The sequence below is a fragment of the Grampus griseus genome, assembly GCF_964374135.1.
Source record: "Grampus griseus genome assembly, contig: HAP1_SCAFFOLD_76, whole genome shotgun sequence".
Classification (NCBI taxonomy): Eukaryota; Metazoa; Chordata; class Mammalia; order Artiodactyla; family Delphinidae; genus Grampus; species Grampus griseus.
Genome location: NW_028133371.1, coordinates 1,031,180 through 1,048,294, shown reverse-complemented (window position 1 = coordinate 1,048,294; position 17,115 = coordinate 1,031,180).

Here is a 17,115-nt window from a genome sequence, read left to right as displayed (position 1 = left end):
AATTTGAAATCAGAGAGCATGATGTTGCCAGCTTTGTTGTTCTTTCTCAGTATTGTGCTGGCTACTTGGGGTCTTTTGTGTTTCCATAACAATTTTAGGATTACCTGTTATATTTCTGTGAGAAAAATGCCGTTGGAAATTTTTTTTTTAAACATCTTTATTGGGGTATAATTGCTTTACAATGGTGTGTTAGTCTCTGCTCCACAACAAAGTGAATCAGTTATACATATACATACGCTCTCATATCTCTTCCCTCTTCATTGGAAATTTGATAGGGATTGCATTGAATCTGTAGATTGCTTTGGGTAGTGTGGACATTTTAACAGTATTGATTCTTCCAATCCATGACCATGGAATATCTTTCCATTTATTTGTATCTTCTTCAATTTATATCATTAATGTCATATTTTTCAATATACAGGTCTTTTACCTCCTTGGTTAAATTTATTCACAGGTATTCTACTTTTTTGATGCAATTGTAAATGGATTGTTTTCTTCATTTCTCTTTCTGATAGTTTATTATTAGTGTATAGAAATGCAACAGATATTTGTGTATTGATTTTATATCCTGTAACTTTACTGAATTCACTTATTAGCTCTAATAGTTTTTTTTTAAGGAGTCTTTAGGATTTTCTATATATGATATGTCATCTGTAAATAGTGACAGTTTTATTTATTCCTTTCCAATTTAGATGTATTTTATTTATTTTTCTTGCCTGATTGCTCTGGTAAGGCCTTCCAATACTATCTTGAAGAAAAGTGACAACAGTCAACATTCTTATTCTGTTTCTGATCTTAGAGGAAAAGCTTTCAGCTTTTTTCTGTTGAGTATGTTGTTAGCTATGGGCTTGGAATATATGGCCTTTATTGTTTTGAGGTATATGCTTTGTTGAGAGTTTTTACCATAAATGGATGTTGAATTTTATCAAATGTTTTCTCTGCAAATATTGAGGTGATCATATGAATTTTATCCTTCCTTTTGTTAATGTGGTGTATTACACTGACTGATTTGTGGATGTTGAACATCTTACATCTCTGGAATAAATCCTACTTAATCATGTTTTATGATCTTTTTACTGTATTTTTTGATTTGGTTTGCTAATATTTTGTTTGAGGATTTTTACACCTCTGTTCGTTCATTAGGGATATTGACTTGTAATTTTATTTTTCTATGGCATTCTTGTCTGGTTTTGTTATCAGGGTAATGGTGGCCTTATAAAATGAATTTGGAAGAGTTCCCTCTTCTATTTTTTGGAAGAGTTTGATTGTATTAATTCTTAGTTGAATTTTTGGTAGAATTCACCAGTGAAGCTGTCTTGACCTGGATTTTTCTTTGTAGGGAGCTTCTTCCCTAGTGATTCAATCTCCTTAATGAGTAATCAATCTATTCATATTTTCTTGTCCATCATAATTCAATCGTCATAGGTTGTATATTTCTAGGAATTTATCCATTTATTTTAGATTGCCCAATTTGTTGATATATAATTGTTAATAGCAATCTCTTATGATTAATTGTATTTCTGGGATATCATTTGTAATATCTCCTGTTTCATTTCTGATTTTATTTTTTTGAGACCTCTTTTTTTCTTGGTGAGTCTAGCTAAAAGTTTGTCAATTTTGTTTAGCTTTTCAAAGGAACCACTCTTGGTTTCATTGATCTTCTCTATTGTCTTTTTACTCTATTTCATTTATTCCTTCTCTAATCTTTGTTATTCCTTCCTTTCACTAACTTTGGGCTTCATTCTTTTTCTAGCTCTTTAAGGTGTAAAGTTAGGCTGTTTATATGAAACATTTCTTTTTCTTGAGGTGGACATTTATAATTATGAACTTCCCTCTTAGAAATCCTTTTGCTGCATCCCACAAATTTTGATATATTTCCATTTTTTGGGGGTCTCAAAGTATTTAAGCGTTTTTCTTTTGATTTCTTCTTTGACACATTTGTTGTTCAGTAGCATGTTGTTAAATAATCTCCACATATTCGTGAATTTTCCAGTTTTCTTTATGTAAGTAATTTCTAACTTTGTATTATTATGGTCAGAAAAGGTGACTGATATGATTTCAATTCTCTTAAATTTATTAAGATTTGTTTTGTGGCCTAAAATATAAGGTATCTCAGAAAACATTCCATGAGCATTTGAGAGGAATGTATATTCTTTTGCTTCTGGATGGAATGTTCTGTATGTATTTGTTAAATCTGTCTGGTCTAATATGTTGTTTAAGAACAATGTTTCCTTTTGATTTTTCTGTCTGGATGATCTATCCATTGATGTAAGTGGGGTATTAAAGTCATACTATTTTTGTATTTCTGTTTCTCACTTTAGGTCTGCCAACATCTGCATTATATATTTAGGTGCCTATGTTGAGTGCATATATATTTACAAATGTTATATCCTCTTGTTAGATTGACCACTTTATTATGTAATGCCCATCTTTTTCTTTTATTACAGTCTTAAAATCTATTTTGTCTGATACAAGTACAGCAACTCCAGCTTTCTCTTGGTTTCCATTTACATGGAATATCTTTTTTCTATCCCTTCACTATCAGTCTTCTGTGTTCTTACATCTGAAGTGAGTGTCTTGTGTGCCCCTTAACTAATTATTGTGGTGATTAACCCACTACCTTTAGTATATATTTACCTACAATTGAGATTTATTCTTTCATATGTTTTCTTGTTACCAATTAGTACCCCTTATTTCCAGCCCAATGAAGTCCCTTTCACATTTCTTGTAAGGTTAATTGAGTGGTGATGAACTTCTTTAGCTTTTGCTTGTCCAGAAAACTCTTATCTCTCCTTCAATTCTGAAATTTAACTTTGTTGGGTATTCTCGGTTGGAGGTTTATTTTTCTGTCAGCCCTTTGAACATATTGTGCCACTCCTTTCTGGCCTGCAAAGTTTTGCTAAAAAAATCTGCTGATAATCTTATGGGGGTTCTCTTCAACATAACAAGTTGTTTTTCTCTTGCTGCTTTTAATATTCTCTCCTGTCTTTAACTTTCTACATTTTAATTATGTATCTTGGTATGAATCTTTTTGGAACTCTCTGGGTTTTCTGGATCTGGATGTCTGTTTCCTTCCCTAGATTAGGGAATTTTTCAGCCATTATTTCTTCAAATAAAATTTCTGTATCTTTCTCTCTTCTCATTCTGGAACCCTGAAATGCAAATGGTAGTCTGTCTAAAGTTGTCCCATAATTCCTTTAAGCTCTCTTCACTTGTTTTTATTCTTTTTTCTTTTTACTGTGTTGGTTGGCTGAGTTCTACTTCCTTGCTTTTTGGTTGCCTAATCCTTTCTTCTGCTCCCCACTGAAGGGCAAAAAGATGCAGGAAAATGTTGCACAGTGGGCTAACACTTTTGGACAGAATCAGGAAGTGTTTTTTTTGTTTTTTGTTTTTGTTTTTTTGCGGTACGTGGGCCTCTCACTGTTGTGGCCTCTCCTGTTGGGGAGCACAGGCTCCGGACGCGCAGGTTCAGCAGCCATGGCTCACGGGCCTAGCTGCTCCGTGGCATGTGGGATCTTCCCGGACCGGGGCATGAACCCGTGTCCCCTGCATCGGCAGACAGACTCTCAACCACTGCGCCACCAGGGAAGCCCAAGGAAGTGTTTTATATCTCATATGCCTATATTTTCCTACTCAGAATTCAATTATATGTCCCCTAACCTAACTACAAGAAGGATTTGGAAGGTCAGACTTCTGTATACCCAAGGAGAGTGGTTTGGATACATCTTATTATCTTTTATAGAGCATTCTTGTTACCAGATCATTTTATTCTACTTTCACACAGAACATTCTCACCCCTTCCTGAGAGAGAAAATATAAAGTCCTAACTGGTCACTGATTACTGTTCAGAGTTCATGCCTCCATGTGGCACCACATCTAGATATCACTCCTTTTAGTCTGCAGACCCATAAATTTAAAAGGTAAATTATCTTCCCCTCTCCAGCAAAAACACCCAGAATGTAGTGATGGAGCAGGCACAGGATACACAAAACAATCACTCCCATTTGGAAAGGCAAAGAACTGGAGGCATGCAATGTCAACTGGAAATCAACAATGTAAATCCCATAAGGAAGAGAGTGTAATAAAGCTCCCAGATACACACACTGGGGCTGAAGGAATTACCTTGATTAAACTCTGATTCTGCTCACTGGAAGGAACCTATTGTCCACGTTCCTTGTGAACTCTTGTTCTGACCTCTGAGAACTCCTTGCTCATTACTCTCCTTGGCCATATCTGAACTGGGGAATGGAGACCACCATGGAGACCACCTTCTAAAAGAAGGTTGGGCCCCAAACCTATAAAATTCTTGAAAATTTAGTCTTTTCTGGGTGAACTAATGGTTTCTTTGATAAATCTGGAAAAACTTAGCTGCTGGTCCACCATTAAACTAGTGGTTTCTGCCACCTAAAATTTCTTTCTGTGCACAGATGTCAAGCTCATTTTACTTGCTTGCTTTCTGGCCCTCTGGCTCCCTCATTTTCTTACGCTTCATCAAGTCTGCTATTGAACCCCTCTAGTGTTTTTTTAGTTCAGTTATTGTATTCTTCAGCTCTGTGACTTTTGTTTGGTACTTTCTTATATTTTCCAACTCTTTGTTGAAGTTCTCGCTATTTTCATACATTCTTGTCCCCAGTTAGGTGAGCATCTTGATGACCATTATTTTGAACTCTTTATGAGGTAAATAACCTAGCTCCGTTTCATTAACATTTTTTCCCTGAGGTTCTGTCTTGTTCTTTCATTTGCAATATACTCCTCTGTTTGTTTATTTTGCTTGACTCTCTGTTGGTTTCTATACAGTAGATGAGACAGCCACTTCTCTTAGTCTTGGAGGTGTGGCCTTAGGTAGGAGATGAGCCTACATGAGGCCCTACCCCAGCTCTTTGTTCAATCTTGCCCCAGCTCTTTGTTGTCTCTCAAACCTTTGTGCTTGTCCCAGCAGTCTATTATATTTTTAATAGCTCCCTGTAGTTGAGGATGCGCCAAGACCTGTCAGTGTCCTTAAGGGGAGGATCTTAGCACCTAGCTTCAGGCTGATTGGAAGCCAGACCCTCACATAGCAGCTTATTAAAGCATGCAAATAGAGAGAGTCCTGTGGGACTGTAAGCATAAGCCCTGATGGTCTCCAGAGCTAGGCAATCTGGTGGTGTCCCCTGGGTGGCAGTCACAAAAATTGGAGCTGCACACAAGTGTATAAGCTCTTTTCTGTGCAATATCTGTGAGCAGGGGCAAAACAGAGGGAGAGTACAAAGATAGTACCCACACCCTGAGGTCTCTAGAAAGGATTGCAGTCAGATCCTAGAGGTATGTTTGTTACGAGCCTGCCCCTCAGGCCACAGCTATGATGATGAGTTCATAGGTCTCCTTTATAGAAAGAGCTCCTGGGTCTGTTGCTTCTTGCTGTGCCCTGGAGGTAGTTGCTGCTTAAGAACTTTTTTCTGTTGGTTACAATCCTGGGGACCCACAGCCACTGGCCACCAAAGCCACGTGATGTGATGTAGAGGTGCCCCTGGCAGAAGCCACAATAATTGGGGCAGAGATACTGTTGATCTGGAACATAGCAAAGGGAAATCATGAAGATGGTGCCTGCCATTCTACATCCCCAGAGAATATTCCAGCAGACTCCTAATGTGTGTGTTAAATTATATGCCTCCCTCTAGGACAATAATATAAGCAGGTGAGCTTCCTTCAGTTTAAGTCAGGGTAAGACCAGCTGCCTCAGAGTCATTTCTCAGATTGCTACAATCTTGTGGATCTCAGGACATGAGCCCCATTGGTTTTCAAAGGTAGATGTTTTGGGGGCTTGTCTCTCAAGTGCAGGTCTTAAAAACAGAGGTTCCTGATGTGGGGCTCAAACTCTTCATGCCCCAGAGAGAAACTCTCGGTTTGGGGTTTTTTCCTGATTGTGGGTCACGGTATTAGACATGGTGTTTATGGTGAGATTGTGTCCCAGCCTCCTCTACCCACTTTGATGTGGTTTTCTTCTTTTTTTCCCAGTTTGTAGTTGTCACTCAGCCAGGCTTTAGGTTTTTGTAGGAGTAAATTGTTTCATATGTAGCTGTAGACTCAGTGTGTCCATGGAAGGAAGTGAGTTCAGGATCTTCCTATGTCACTATCTTTAGTATATACTTATCTGTGTCTAGCTTCTATTACTCAATATATTGTTTGTGAGATTTATCCATTGTTTTGTGTGTTGTGGTTTTTCATTTTTATTGCTGTATGGTATTCCATTGTATGAATATGACATGGTATATTCATGTTTTTTAGTGTTGATAGACATTTGGGTGGGGTTCAATTTTTGGCTATCATAGATAAGAACACTCTAAACATTTTAATGCATATCCTTTTGTGTGTGCATGTGTGGAGAGGTTTTTTTTTTTGCATAATTGTATAGTGTGGGAATGCTGGGTCATAGGATATGCATTACTCAGCTTTAATAGAATATTTTAATGTAGATCAGACTATGGGTCTTCTCTGCATAAAACTTTCAGATGTTTTCCATACTAGTTTACATATATTATACTATAAACTCTTTTCCATATTCCATGCAGCTCTGCCAAACTGACTCTTGTCTACTTCTGCAGCCTCCTCTCATGCTACAGTTTCTCTTGGCCCAGGCTTGTTAGCATCCTTTGGTGATGTTTCTGGATGCAGGGCTTTTGCACATGCTCTTCCTTCTGATTGAAAGACTCACTGATCCTCTGTCAGTCTCACTACTCAAAGTTCCAGCTCCTTCTCATCATTCAGATGTTCACTAAAATGCCACCTCTTTAGAGAGGTCACTTCCTCCTTTTATAGTACATAATTTTATCTGACTTCATAGCACTTGTGAAAGGTTGTAAATATATACTAAAGTGCAGGTTGTTTCTTGTTTATTTCTATCTCCTACTGGAAGTATGCTCCATAAGGGAAGTGGCCAGGCTTACATGGATGTCAAACCCACTGGAGATGTTTCATGATTTCTTTCCCACACCATCATATGTGGAGCTCTAAACTGAACTTTAAAAAGCCATGCCTTTTCTTTTCCTGTTTTAATACTATAAAAGTAAGCATAATAAAATGAGCCCTAAGATTTGAGGTTAAAATTACATGAGTTCAAGTTTTAGTTCTGTCACCTACCATGTATATGTTCGTGGACGAATTACTTCATTTACTCAAGTTCTTCACCTATAAAATATTAATGCACTATACTGTGTAACCTGGTTCTACCCAGGCTTCATTGAGTCATTAAAAATAACAAAAACTGGTATGAATAACCCAGTTTCTATTCCCTATTACCCCCACAGTCAATGGTTCAAGAAAGTTTCTTTACAGTGTTTTAAGTAGTCCCAGCAGCATTTTGTGCACTGAGCCCACTAACTACATAGTGGAAGTAGTGCCATTTTGCTCAAGGTTTGTGATAGTCTATTGTGAAGTGGGCTAGAACCACTAACTCCATTTTTTCTTTTATGTTCACCACATGTAGATAGTTTATCAGCCATGCTAACTGTGTCCTGATATCATAGAGAGGTTTTGTGTGTTAGGCTTGGCTTCTTCTCTTGAGATTGCATTATATATTTCTTAACAACTCAATAATTTGTATTAAATACATAAAGTTGCTCAATAATCAATTATCACAACAATTCAGTTTTAAACCTTTTTCATCATCCCCGTATTTCCATGGAGCCTGTTTACGAACAATCTATACTCTTTACTACAGCCCCAGTAAAACACAAGTCTGCCTTCTGTCTTTAAATTTGCCTTTTTCTGAACAGTGAAAAGTTCACAAAAATGGAATCATAGAGTATACATTCTTTTGCAACTGACTTAGTCTAAATTTTAGCAAGAGTATTTTGAGATATATCCATGTTGTAGCATGCATCAGTATTTTTTTATTTCAATATAGTATTCTATTTTATGGATACATCACATTATATTTGTGCGTTCACAACCTGATGGGCACTTTTTTACAGTCTGGGCTATTATGAATAATGCTGCTATGAAATCTGAATTTAAGTCTTGCTTTGGACATATGTTTTCATTTCTCATGGGTAGATTCCTAAGACTGGAATTACTGGGTAAGTTTATGTTTAAGTTGTAAAATTGTTAGACTGTTTACCAAAAATGTCTCTAGCATTTTACATTTCCATCAGCAACTTTTAAGGCATCCAGTTTCTTCTCACATCCACCAGCACTTGGTATTGCCTGTCTTCATTGTAGCCATAAATGTGAGTTTGTCATTGTGAGCTTAGTTTGCATCCCTTAACAAGTAATGAGATTTTTCACCTTCTCTTGGGTTTATTAGCCATGTATATATCTTCCTTGGTGAAAAGTACATTTGGCATTTTGTCTATTTTCAATCGAGTTTCTTATTATTGAGTTGTAAGTAATATATTCTGGATACAAGTCCCTTGTCAAGTATATAATTTGCAAATATTTTCTCCCAATGTGGGGCTTGTGTTTTCATGTCGTTAATGTTATGTCTTCTTTAAAATTAATTCTAATTTATCATTTTTAAAATTTTCCAGTTAATATTTTTGGTGTCATATCTGAGATCTTTTTGACTAAGTCAATGTTACAGATATTTTTTTTTCTTGGACTCATAGTTTTAGCTTTTAGCACTAGTATTAATGTGTTTCTTTGTGTATTTCTTGTAAGTTTTTGCAAATAGCATCATGTCTTCTGAGAGTAAAGAAAGTTTTGCTTTTCTTTAATAATGGAGACTATTTTAATGATTTATGATAATAATTATTATTTTTAGAGAAGAATTATTATAGACAAATAATTATTACAGAGGAAAAGCTGTCCTTCATCAAGAATGATGATGTTAGATGTAGGTTTTTGCAGAAGTTTCCTTCTATTCCTAGGCTTTTGAGAATAACTTTTTGAGGCATAGCTTGACTAAAACTGTACTTATTTTATTTCTATAATGAATGGAATGCTATGCTATAGTTATTTGGGGAGTTGGGGAGGAGTACACCTGCTGTGAGGTGTTGTACGCAGATTCCTTGCAGATAGTATGTTAAACACTATATTGCCCTGGGTCTTTGGTGCAGGCCCACACTCCATCCATATCTGATTGCTAAACCAAGTGACTTTTAGTCATTCAGTATTTATGAGATAAAGGATTTGATGAGTCAGGCCCAGTTTTTCTGTATTTATTTATTGAAATAATACTTATGATAATTATCCAACTATTGACTCAAATACCTCTCTCACATATGAATCTGTAATGTGGCCTTCCAGGCTTGGAAGATCTCTGAAAATGTTCTTAACTTTATTGGAGTTTTCTTCTGTAAGTCTTCTATTCTTCATTTTTCATTAATATATTTCCATCTGCTTTCTCTCTATCCATATTATTCTGAATTTCTGGCCAGCTAATAGTAAGGTGTCTTAGATGGGGTTCTCTAGAAGCAGACCCTGAGATACCAACACATGTGCAAGTGATTTATGAACAATATGTTTCAGGAGAAGCTGGCAAATAACATAGCAAGCAGGATTGGGAAGGGTAGAAGCCAAGTAGGTGGTGATTTCATGCAAAGCATTAGCCTTAGCCTGAGCCTGGCAGGGGAGCTCTAGTGTGAGTTAAGCTTCAGGGTTAGTTCCAAATTCAGAAAAAGAATTCAGGCTTTTATATTCCCTCATTGACTAAGGCTCACCATTGAGGGTTGGAGACCATAAACTACCAGGAGCTACAAGATCTCTGCATTTAGAAGTAAAGCAGGTCCAGTAGCCAAGGACAGTCCTCCAAAGACAGTATTAGGCACAGGGCATTAGAAGGAAATGCATATAGAGCTGGGATGTGAGCCCACAGATAACAAAAAGAATCCAAGGGATCTGGGTGGGATACTGACAATGCCCACTACATTAGATTTTCATGCCTCGCCTTATTATTGGGAATTCTTACTATCATTTTAAACATAATTTATTTAATCTTAATATTGTGCTGGCTTCAACTATATTCCAGGAGCCAAGTGAGGTATTTCACACATGTATTTCCATTTTAATGAAAAGCATTTTGCTAATATAAGTATTTTAAAAATAGAATGTATTCTATTATGCATAGAGGATTACTAATAAATGAAAGAAATTGAATAGAAACACCAGTATTGGATAGGAGATAATCTATATACTGTCCTCAAATCTAAAATTCAGATACTTTCTCTCTAAAATTATGAAACATATTGGAGAATTTATATTACATAATTTATTGCATGCCTTTCAAAGTAGGAAACAAAACATTGCAAGTTTTGGTTTTTCCTCCTGTCAGAATAACCAGATCAATATTTACAAATTAAAGCATGAGGTACAGAGTCCACAAATGAGTGTTATAAAGACTCTTAGACCAACACTGTAATAGGTATGTGCCATAACTGCTCTTTGCCATTTGAAAAAAAAGTAATTGTGTTTATTAATTTTTGGTTTTGGAGGCCTTTATAGCTTGAATACATATTTTGTAACTGAAAATGTTTTAATCCTCTAAACAAGTAATTATTCTGTTCAATTATTTACTTTTATTAAGAAGTTGACTGGTTATGAATCTTTTCTCTCATACATTGAAATCTGCAGATTTATTTAAGAAATTATATTTAATCTTCTCAGTGTTGGAGAGTTAGAAATGCTTATAACACGTTGAACTCTGTCATATGCTAGGGGTGACAAATTTATAAAGAAAATTGAATAATGTTAAGCTTCAATACTCTCATTTTAGCAGAGTAGAAGTGTGTTGATGTTGAATAGATAGTACAGTATCATTTAAAATGTAAGTTATATAAAAAAATCACATTTAAACAGAAAACAAGAGGGGGAAAGAACAATAGCATAGAATACATTTAGTAAAAAGACCCTTTGGTATTTTGCAAGTAGATAGAAGCCCATCAACTTAATATGGAAAAGTGATTAACCACATTGTCAGAAAGAGCTACTTCACGGCAACATCTAAAAGGATGAATGAGGCAAGTGCTATTGGGATCAGAACAATGAGCTTTGTTTTCCTTTTATACTGTCTGCTGTTTTTCTGTATCCATATGTTGGTGCCCACATTTGTAGATATTTCCATACCTTCATCATTGGTAAAATTCTATCAGTATGTACTTAGGAATCATTAAATTTGCTTTACAAGACTGAAAAACTATGCTTTGAGCTTCATGAAGTGTCAACAGTATAAAGATGGAAAAAGGATAAACTTCAAAAAACATATATTCAGAATCAGCCTCTTATAGTTGATATTACAGTCCAAAGAATTGACACCATGTTACTTGTCAAAGGGAATTGTTCATAGCTGTATAAACTGAAAAGAGCAAAGTAAACAGGGAGTGATGCTCATTGAGAAATTGACTTTAGGAAACCAGAGAGAAAATTCTGATTAAAGGAGCCACTGGAAGACATTGAATGCACAGTACTTGGAATTGCCTAACAAGGGACATCACATGTCCTTGGCCTCTACCAGTGCCTAGAAGGACAAAAACAAAAGTGATAAATAAATTAGATAACTCATAGCTAAACATAGGTCAAAAACAAAGAACTTTCTGTAGTTTTTGAAAAGAATGGGATTAAATGAACTAAATTAAGGAAAAATGCTTATAAAAATATTGGAGGTCTTAAAGATTTGTCTATTTCAATAATTTTAAATTTTAATTAATTTTAATGAAGTATAGTTGATTTACCATATTATATTAGTTTCAGGTATACAACATAGTGATTCAATATTTCTATAGAATATATTCCATTTAAAGAAATAATGACTATATTTCCCTGTGCTGTACAATATATCCTGGTTTCTTATTTATTTTATGCTAAGTAGTTTGTATCTCAATCCCCTATCCCTATCATGCCCATCCCCACTGGTAACCACTAGTTTATTCTCTATATCTGTGAGTCTGTTTCTGTTTGGTTATATACATTCCTTTATTTTTTAGATTCCACATATAAGTGATAACATGGAGTATTTGTCTTTCTCTGACATATTTCACTAAGCATAATACCCACTATGTCCAACCACATTGTTGCAAATGGCAGAATTTCATTCTTTTATATGGCTGAGTAACATTTCATCTTGTTTATTCATTTTCTGTTGATGGACACTTAGGTTGCTTCCATATCTTGGCTATAGTAAATAATTCTGCTATGAACACTGGGTTGCATGTATCTTTTCAAATTAGTGTCTTCATTTTCTTCAGATACATACCCAGGATAGTAATTGCTGGATAATATGTTAGTTCTATTTTAAGTTTTTTGAGGAACCTCCGTGTTTTCCATTGTGGCTGCACCAGGTTACATTCCTACCAACAGTGTAGGAGTGTTCACTTTTCTCCTCATTCTTAACATTTGTTATTCATAGACTTTCTGATGATAGCCATTTGACAGATGTGAGGTGATTTATCATTGTGGTTTTGGTTTGAATTTCTCTGATGATTAGCTATGTTGATCACATTTTCATGTGCCTATTGGCCATCTGTGTATCTTCTTTCAAAAAATGTCTATTCAGGCCTTCTGCCTGTTTTATAAATCGAGTTGTTTGTTTTTAAATTTATTTTGTTGAAGTATAGTTGATTTACAACTTCGTGTTAATTTCTGCTGTACAGCAAAGCAATTCAGTTATATATGTATATATACATTCTTTTTCATATTTTTTTTCCATTATGGTTTATCACAGGCTATTGAATATAGTTCTGTGTGCTATACAGTAGGACCTTGTTGCTTATCCAGTCTATATATAATAGTTTGATCTGCTAATCCCAGTTCATACCTCCCCCGCCTTGGAAACCACAAATCTGTTTTCTGTGTCTGTGAGTCTGTTTCTGTTTCATAGATAAGTTCATTTGTGTCATATTTTATATTCCACATATTAGTGATATCATATGGTACTTTTTCTGACTTACTTCACTAATTATGATAATTTCTAGGTCCATCCATGTTGCTGCAAATGGCATTATTTTTTTTATGGCTGAATAGTATGCCATAGCATATATGTACCACATCTTCTTCATCCATTGATCTGTCGATGGACCTTTAGATTGTTTCCATGCCTTGGCTATTGTGAATACTGATGCTGTGAATATAGGGGTGCATGTAACATGTTGAATTATAGTTTTGTCAGGATATATGCCCAGGAGTAGGATTGCTGTATCATATGGCAATTCTATTTTTAGCTTTTTGAGGAACCTCCTTACTGTTTTCCATAGTGGGTGCACCAATTTGCATTTCCACCAGTGCAAACAATGATCATTCTGACTAGTGTGAGGTGTAGTTTTGATTTACATTTCTCTAATAATTAGTTATGTGGAGCATGTTTCCATGTGACTCTTGGTGATCTCATTTGGAGAAATATCTATTTAGGTTTATGCCCATTTTTCAATTGAGTGGTTTTTCTTGTTATTTAGTTGTATGAGCTCTTTGTATATTTTGGAAATTAAGCCCTTGTTGGTTGCATCATTTGCAAATATTTTCTCCCAGTCTTTTTGTATTGTATGATAGGTTGTCTTTTTGTATTATTTACGATTTCCTTTGCTGTACAAAAGCTTGTAAGTTTGATTAGGTCCCATTTGTTTATTTTTGCTTTTATTTCTATTGCCTTAGGAGACGGGCCTAAGAAAAAAATTGCTCTGATTTATGTCAGAGAATGTTTTGCATATATTCTTTTCTGGGAGTTTTATGGTGTCATGTCTTACATTTAAGTCTGTAAGTCATTTTAATTTTATTTTTGTGTATGGTGTGAGGGTGTCTTCTAACTTCATTGATTTACATGTAGCTGTCCAGCTTTCCCAACACACTTGCTGAAGAGACTGTCTTTTCCCCACTGTGTATTCTTTCCTCCTTTGTTGAAGATCAATTGACCATAGGTGTTTGGGTTTATTTTGGGGCTCTCTATTCTGTTCCCTCGATCTGTAAGTCTGTTTTGTACCAATACCATGTTGTTTTGATTACTGTAGCTTTTGTAGTATTGTCTGAAATCTGGAAGGTTTATGCCTCCTGCTTTGTTACTTTTCCTCAGACTTTCTTTGGCAATTCTGGGTCTTTTATGGTTCCATATAAATTTTAGGATTTGTTCTAGCTCTGTGAAAAATGTCATGGGTAATTTGATAGGAATCGTATTAAATCTGTAGATTGCTTTGGGTACTATGGCCACTTTAACAATAATAATTCTTCCAATCCAGTAGCATGGGATATCTTTCCATTTCTTTGAATCAGCTTCAACTTCTTTATTGTTTTATAGTTCTCAGCACATAAGTTTTTCACCTCCTTGATCAGATTTATTCCTTTTTTGGTGCAACTTTAAAAGAGAATTTTTTTTTAACATTCCCTTTCCAATGTTTCATTGTTACTATAAAGAAATGTAACTGATTTCTGTATGTTAATCTTGTATCCTGCTACCTTGCTGAATTCGTTTATTCTAGTAGTTTTTGTGTGGAGTCCTTAGGGTTTTCTATAGAGAGTATCTTACCTCTTCCCTTCCAATGTGAATACATTTTCTTTTTCTTGTCCGATGGCTGGGGCAGGACTTCCAAAACTATGTTGAATAGAAGTGGTGAGAGTGGGCATCCTCATCTTGTTTCAGATTATAGCAGGAATGCTTTCAGCTTTACACTGTTGAATATTATGTTGGCTGTGGGTTTGTCAAATAGATTTCACTACGTTGAGATATGTTCCCTCTATACTCACTTGGATAAGAGTTTTTATCACGAATGGATGTTGAATTTTATCAAATGCTATTTCTGCATCAATTGAGATGATCATGTGTTTTTTGTCTTTTCTTTTGTTGACATAGTGTATCACGTTGATTGATTCACGTAGGTTGAACTGTCCTTGTTAACCTGGGATGAATCGAACTTGGTGGTGGTGTATGTCTGTGTTGTTGGATTCAGTTTGCTAACATTTGTTGAGAATTTTTGCATCTATAGTCATCAAAGATATTGGCCTGTAATTTTATTTTTTGTAGTTTCTTTGGTATCAGGGTGATGGTGGCTTCATAGAATGTCTTTGGGAGTGCTCCCTCCTCTTCAGTCTTTTGGAAGAGTTTGAGAAGGCTTGGTATAAATTCTCCTTTGTATGTTTGGTAAAATTCACCTGTGAAGCCGTCTGGACCTGGACTTTTGTTTGTAGGGAGTTTAAAATTTTTTTAATTACAGGTTCTATTTCACTTCTAGTGATCAGTCTGTTCAAATAATCTATTTCTTCCTGATTCACTTTTGGTGGACTGTAAATGTTTAGAATTTTGTCCATTTCTTCAAGGCTGTCCAATTGTTGGCATACAGTTGTTCATAGTATTCTCTTATGGTTTATGTAGTTCTGTGGTATTGGTTATTGTTTCTCCTTTTTCATTTTGTTTATTTGGATTATTTATCTTTTCTTCTTGGTGAGCCTGCCCAGAAGTTTGTCAATTTTGTTTACCCTTTCAAAGAAACAGCTATTGGTTTTATTGACTTCTTTTTCTATTGTTTTTTAAATATCTTTTATTTCCTCTGATTTTTATTATTTCCTTCTTTCTGCTAAATTTAGGTTTTGTTTGTTCTTCTTTTTCTAATTATTTTAGGAGGTAGGTTAGGTTGTTTATTTGAGATTTTGCTTGTTTTCTGAGGAAGACCTGTATCACTATGAACATCCATCTAAGAACTGCATTTGCTGCATTCCGTAAATTTTTGTATGGTTGTGTATTCACTGTCATTTATCTCAAGGTATTATTAAATTTATTCTTTGGTTTCATTGTTGGCCCTTTGGTCTTTTAGTAGCATGTTGTTTAGTTTCCATGTAATCATTTTGTTTTGTTTTCTCATTTACTTTTCTGTGGTTGATTTCTAGCTTCATGCCACTGTGGTAAAAAAAAATGTTTGAAATAATTTCTATACTCTTAAATTGGCTGAGGTTTTTTCTGTGCCCTAGTATGTGGTCAGTCCTAGAAAATGTTCCATGTGCACTTGAAAACAATGTGTATTCTGCTTTTTTTTGGATGTAATGTTCCAAAAATATCAGTTAAGTCTAATTGTTCTATTGCATCATTTAGTATCTCTGTTGCCATATTGATTTTCTGTCTAGAAGTTCTGCCACTGATGTCAGTGGGGTGTTAAAGTCTCCTACTATTATTGTATTTCCATTAATTTCTCCCTTTATATCAGTTAGTATTTGTTTTATGTATTTGGGTGCTCCTATATTGGGTGCATATATATATGTTGACAAATGTAATATCCTCTTCTTGTACTGATCCTTTTATCATTATAGAGTGTCCTTCTTTTTCTTTCTTAATGGCCTTTGTTTTGAATTTTATTTTGTATCATATGAGTATTTCAACCCCCAATTTATCGTTTCCATTTGCATGAAGTATCTTTTTCCATCCCCTCACTTTCAATCTATGTGTGATCTTTGACCTAAAGTGGATCTCTTGTAGGGAGACTATTGTAGGCTCTTGTTTTTTTTTAATGCAATCTGTTACTCTGTGTCTTTTGATTGGAGTGTTTAGTCCATTGACATCTAAGGTGATTATTGATAGATATGTATTTATTGCCATTTTAAACCTTGCTTTCCAGTTGATTCTGTATTTCTTTGTTTCTGTTTGTTTTTTCTTTTGTACTTTGATGCCTTCCTTTTGTATTATGTTTGTGTTCTTTTTTGGTTTCTGTGAACCTATTGCATGTTTTTGATTTGTGGCTACCTTGTTTTTCAAAAATGTTAACCCCTTGCTATATCTACTTGCTTTAGACTGATAGTCATATAGGCTCAAACACATTCTGAAAAAAACGCCTACATTTTCTTACTCTCCTCCCCAACATTTTATGATTTTGATGTCCTCTTTTAAATCTTCATGTTTATCATCTTGCTGTTCATTGTGGTTACCATTGCTTTCACAAATTTTTTTTTGATTTTTTCTGTTTTTAGTCTGTATACTAGCTTAATTTAAGTGATATACTTTCCAATTGTGATTTTCTCATTCCTATAGGTTCTTGCTTCTTTTCTATTTAGAAAAGACATTTCAATATTTCTTTTAAGGATAGGTTTAGTATTGCTGTATTCCTTTAGCTTTTGTTTGAGAAATTCTTTGTCTCTCCTTCTATTCTAAATGTTAATCTTCCTGGGTAGAGTATTTTAGATTGCAGAATTTTCCCTTTCAAGACTTTGTATATATTTTCCCCCTCCCTTCTGGCATGC